Genomic DNA, 6,691 nt, shown 5'->3' with positions numbered 1-6,691 from the left:
GGTTCCTTTTGTACCTTTTTGGTACAGAACCCTAAAATAGTTTTAATTTGTTAATTATGTTGAAACCAATTGCAGTATCTTTCAATGCAATATTTTCATTGAATCCCGGTAATGGCATTTATTTGTGTAATTAACACAGATATTTGTTCCTGAGTCATGGGTGGTTTCTATATATATATACAGGTTGACCTTAGCCATTGGACAAACCCTGAAACCCCACGTAGGGTTACTTCTCAGGAATGCTCTGACGTTAATATTTTGTTTAATTAGGACAAAAGATAAAAAAAAATTTTTTCGAACAAAAGTTATTTGCAATAATCGACAACAAAAAGAAACACACTGTGTTAATCTTTGGCAGTGTTTTTGACAATTCGTTCGAATTTGTTTTTGATAATGATGACATTTTTCAAAAGTCAGAAACTTATCAGTGTCATAAATAAATAATCGGACAGACAGACGGACATGACGAATCTATAAGGGTTCCGTTTTTTGCCATTTGGCTACGGAACCCTAAAAAGATAATCAAAAAGGTCGAAGAAGGTTCCATACTATTCTTTGAGGATATTACCTTAGGAGTTACTAACACATACAGGCTGCTCCAAAGAAAAAATATGGTAATTTGTTAATTTCTTCGAAACCGCTACACCGGTTGTTATGATACGTTGTACACTGGTTCTAAATACCCTAATGCGTATGTACATTTCGGCTTTGTCCAATGGCTAGGGACACACTGTATATATATATACACCACTCAACATCAGACAGGCTCAAACCAAGCTCTCGTTTAAGCGTATGTTACGCAAGCACTTTTTCGACAAGCTCTCTGGTTAATTGTCCTTCGTAGTCATAGTATTTTTTGCACTGGGTACATAAATTAATATATATGTATGTATATTTAATTATAGTATATTTATGTTAGTTTATTACCGTTAGTATATATTATTTATCGCTATTTTGCTTGTTTTAAGTTACTTATTCTGTTTTTTTTTTTGTTTAATGCCTGCACGTACTACTGTTTCTGTTTAGCCTGATGGTTGACTGGTAGAGAATGTCTTTTTTTTCGTGTTCGCCATTTGTTTTGTGCAATAAAGTTTAAATAAATAAATAATATATATATATATAAGTATGGATTCATCAATATACGTATGTATATCGTCGCCGAGTACCCATAGTACAAGCTTCGCTTATTATGGGACTAGGTCGATCTATGTAAAATTGTCCCCAAATATTTATTTATTTATCGCTTACGCCACTGACTTGCACCGTATTTAGGTTTCATATCACCGCCGTCCGCAGCCAGGATTACCATTGTGCGCGAAAGAGCAGTTTTTCGTTTAATAAGTGCCGAAAAGAGCCGAAAAGAGCCGGTCCTAATTCTCCCTGTCACCGGCAGATGGAGAAACGGTTGTATTTAAATATTGTTGAAATGGATACGGAAGTTGGGGAAACTACAGCCTCTATTCTTAATGCTTTTAAATCATATACATATAAATCTATAGAATATATTTCTATCAATTTATACGTATATGATATACAGGCCAAATCGAGCGGTAAAATCAAACATCGTGATGAAACCGCCAGGACGACTTCCAATAAAGCCTAGTTTTCCTTTTTGGTGGGGAGGTCAGATGGCAGTCTCTTTCTGAAGAGGAAAAAGGACGACCGATTCTCCATACAAACGTAATCCTCAATTTCTTCTCTGGATATTGACCTTTTGGAAAATAGTTTTAGATAATTTGATAAATTTACCATAGCTATGCCCCTAGGTTTGACTTTTTTCGATTTTTGTATTATTATAAAAATTTGAAGCAAAACAGTTTTCATACAACATTTTAAATTAAACGCTTCTAACTCCTATAATAATTAAAATTCGAAAAAATCAAACGAAGGAGCATTTAGATGTGGTTGATATACAACAAATTATGTTAAAATATTTTCATTTATGTTAATATCCACAGAGGAAAATGAGGACTAAACTAAAAGGTCCTCCAATATTGTCTTATAAACTGTACCACTTCTTGAGATTAGGCTGCCGAGCGGACGCCAGGCTATCCAAGTGAGCCATGCCAAAATGCCAGAACACCACTATGGAAATGATGATTTAACTAATCAGTTCAAAATGACGGTTTAGTTTTAGAATAAGAAAATAAATATGCAGAGTCATAAACTTACGTTAGACAAGTCAATTGTTAGTGTCCGACCGAAACCTGTTTATTTGCCGAAACCGAAGTTTCGGCTTTGGCTATAGTTTCGGCCGAAACCCAAACTTTTGTAGACATGTTAAAATCGTTGAAAAAATTCATAAAATCGCTTTTATACACATATTAAGACTCCGTCGACCGTCCAGTGGCGCCCTCATTGGGGAATAATGTTTCTCAATAAACCAATCAATTTCTGTATACATAAATCAGTATATTAATATTGTTGTCCTAATAAGAATAAGAAGTACCATTTCGTAAGTTTCAGCCCGGCCGAAAAGTTCGGCCGTAATTTTCCCGAAACCAAAACTATGGCCGAAACATGATTTTTTGGCCGAAACTTACCAAAACCGAAACCGAATCTTCGATCGGACACTATAAATTTTTATAGGTATAAAGTTCTACGAACGTGCTACGGGGCTTGAACTCTACTACAAAGTGCTACGGCATCGGCGACTACGTGACCCAAGTACCGATAAATTGACATTATAGAAAAAATATATATATTTTATACTACGTGGTGGCAAACAAGCATACGGCCCGCCTAATGGTAAGCAGTCTCCGTAGCCTATGGACACCTGCAATTCCAGAGGTGTTACATGCGCATTGCCGACCCTAACACTCCGTACCCTCGTTGAGCTCTGGCAACCTTACTCACCGGCACAATTTTTACCACAATTTAATAATCAATTTGTGGGGTTGCCAGTGCTAATGCCTACATATATAAATAATTACAACAACAATCTTTATCCCAGATTCAGCGATATATTGGTATCCCGTACACGTCAGGCCACAAATGGGTTAACCAAAAATAAAATTTCTTGCTTAATACGACTATACTATCGACGTCACACTGACGTGTACCCCTCTTCTTCTTCTTCTTCTTTTCATCCTGTTACCCCCTGCTGGGGTGTAGGGCTCGAACCATTTTCTTCCACTGACTCCGGTCCTGGGCAGCTTGGGTAACCTCCTCCCACCCTATCCCCAATACACCCAACTCTTGCTCCACGCAACGGCGCCAAGTAAATTTAGGGCGACCATGTTTCCGTTTTCCGGGCACCCCTACGGCACCCGGACGTGTACCCCTAGTGTACATTTATTCGATAGCGTAACGTGACGTACTCGTTTGCGTTAAGTGTCATTTTGTATGGGATTTTGAGTTTCCAAAACGTTCCGCTTGGCGCGCTGTTTCTAAATCTCATACTAAATGAGACTTAACGCGAACGTCATGTTACGAAATCGAATAAATTTACACTAATTATTTAATTAATAGTTAAATTGAATAGATAATCAAATATGGAGGTTTTTTACTGATCATCCAGAAAGGCGCATTATTATAATATGTTATTATTATTTTCTAAATTTAATTTAAAAAAGTTAGCTTAGACTATTTTTTGTTTTTTATACCTCAACTCAACTCCAGGGGTGTTACATGCGCGTTGCCGCACCTTTAAAAACCTGTACGCTCCTTATTGAAGACCCTCTGGAAAACCTCGGCAGGGAGCTCATTCCACAGCCGGAGCGTCCGCGGGAGGAAATTCCTCTTAAACCGCACAGTGCGCGACCATTTAGGCTCTAGGGTATGAGGATGAACACCCTGCCGTCGGCGAGCGGTGCGGTGATGATAGAAAGTGGTCGTTGGCATCTTGTCAAACAATTCTTCAGAGACAGCTCATTGTACAGGCAGTAGAACACACACAAGGAGCCAAAGTCTCTCCTTAGACTTAAAGATTCAATACCGCTTGTAAGTTTGGGATCGTCGACGATTTGTACAGCGCGCTTTGGACTGACGATCTATCATTAAAAAAAAAATACCCAATTATTTTGCTCGACAGTATATTCTGTGTGTAATATATCGGATTATTAATATACTTTCCGAGTAATGTGTCGGCTGCCGTGCCGGCCAGCCGGAACGTTCCGGGTCACATGTAACGCTCAAGCGCGCGTGGGACTGAGACGCATTTCAACTCTCATTGTGACATAAAAATAATACCTAAATGATGTCAGTCGCCCGTGCGTATCGCTCACGCCAATACATGTTCGGACAAGTACGAGTGAAATACACGCGCGATTGACATCATTTTCATGTCGCAATGTAAGTTTAAATTGGTCGGTATGGTACGCCCGAAACAGGGACGGTCACGGTTTGTACAGCCGAAACAGGGACGGTCACGGTAGGTACGGCCGAAACAATCTAAGGACGGTCAGCGGTCACACATTGGACCCGATATCGATGCGACTAAGACGCTCTAAACTTATTTAAACAAGAATTGTAATTAGACTTTTACTCTACGTACTACAATTCCGTCATCGCGTTGCTAATCGAATTGAATTCAGCCCGATTCGAACTTTAAGATACGGCAAAAAAATTCTAAAGACGATATGGATTAGATATGTCAGTGTCAAAAGTGACGTTTTTATTTGATGAAATTTTTGACGTGTTCGAATCGCGCCGTCAGTCAATCTACGATTCTGCGACGCTGGGTACGGTATCCAATTCCATTCGGGGCGTGGTAGCGAGACCATTCCGTATGACATAGTATTACTTGTTCTGTGCTATGGTTCTCAAAAAAATTAGATGTGAATGGTCGTTTTTTAGGGTTCCTTAGTCAACTAGGAACCCTTCTTGTTTCGCCATGTTCGTCCGTCGCTCCGAAAGAGAATATATGTGCCCCCCTCTAACTCTCTAACTTTAGAACCATGGGTACAAAAAATATGAAAAAATCGCAAAACAAAAGCTAATCACTTTCAATGAAAACTATAGCGAATATATTATCGGTCCGGCCGCTTTTGAGTTACTGTGCAAAAAGTCTTCTCTTCTTATTACTAAGTTATTGGGGCTAAAATTTAATTCGAGACAATTCTAAAAACTCTAAACACAATTAGGTTGCGTTGTTTTATCACGGAGTGCCTATGGCTACCTCCTGTCTCCATCATCAGATACGCTCGATGATCATAATATTGCAATGACACCCGGCTTACATATGTATGCAAATTTTCAGTTTCAAACCGGGAAGTGGGTCAAAATCTTGCAACATTTGACCCTTACAAACAAACATTGCAAGTTAAATAGCTTGTAAAAAAGGTACAAAGCGCTGCGAAGGTACTCCCTTAGAACCTTATGCTTGTTATGACAGAATGGTAACTCCGAAACTCCGGAACCCTACTCTGAGCATTGCCCGAGATGCTCTTGACCGATTTTTTATACATTACCTTGGACATCCACGGCACGTACGGCATTTATCTTGGTGGTTTGCGTTCAACTAAATAAAAAAAAAACAACCAACATTTCCGTACATTCTAATAAACCTCTGTTTACCAAACGTGCTCCTTGTGATATTTACTCCCAACGCTTTCTGTTAGTTTTTGTTTCTTAATACGTTTGTCCCTATTCCCATGATATATTGTTGCAAAGATAGATTGGCTGATATGATGCGAACAGAACGAATGACACTGGGCGAGTAAAATAAATATACAATATAGCTCGGTGTCATAGTAAATTTTAGACGACCAGTCTGGCGTAGTGGGTAGTGTCCCTGCTTATGAAGCCGATGTTCCTGGGTTCGAATCCTAGTAAGGGCATTTATTTGTGTGATGAACAGTTATTTGTTCCTGAGTCATGGGTGTTTTCTATGTATATACGTGGGTATTTATCTATATACGTATGTGTAATTTGATATAGTCATTCTGTACATGCAGACCAGTATAGTTATACGCAGAAGGTGATGTGCAGGATGCAGGCGCAGGGCTCAGCGTAAGAGTGCCACGAAGGATTGTGGTTTATATCGTCGGAAATAAAATCATATCCTTGCTCAACAAAATAGTAGTTTTAATTTACCACAAATTACACTACATTTCGTATACGTCAAAGCACGATGTATATTGATTAATATGTCACATATTTAAATAATAAAATATATAATTGGGAGCGACTTAATGGAGAGCCATATATCGAACAGAGAAGAGGTCAAAGACAAACCGGATAGATTTTATAGAGCGGTATCATAGAGAAGAAAAATAGGTGTTGCCTGTTTATATTAATAGACAATACATGTAAAGGGTATACTACACGATTTCTAACATAAGACGGCCTACGTGTCCAATTAACGCGTTTCGAGTGTTGATGGTGTTGCCGCGATTTTGTAGTGCCTCTGGTATGTTTGCGGAGGCACAGATTGACAGATTTGACAGCTTTGCGGCGATAATGCGCAAGAGGTGCGCTTCACTGATGCGTCGCCTGCGCGGCCCGACAGCATTCAGAGCGTGATTATGGAACGCGAAAATGGCTCAACCGTTGGCAGAGACTGCACGTAGTCACTGATTCGTTTTTAGTAGTCCTATATACTTTTTATATTGTACTAACACTAGTAATAAGATTTGATTTTAATGTTTACTAACACGTATGGACCTTTGGTCTAAAACAAATGATTTTTATTTATTATTTTTATATCGTCGCTTGGTACCCATAGCTTTTCTTAGTTTGGCACTGGTTT

Source organism: Cydia pomonella, chromosome 10 (assembly GCF_033807575.1).
Source record: "Cydia pomonella isolate Wapato2018A chromosome 10, ilCydPomo1, whole genome shotgun sequence".
Taxonomy (NCBI): Eukaryota; Metazoa; Arthropoda; class Insecta; order Lepidoptera; family Tortricidae; genus Cydia; species Cydia pomonella.
Note: the sequence above shows the minus strand (reverse complement) of the source record.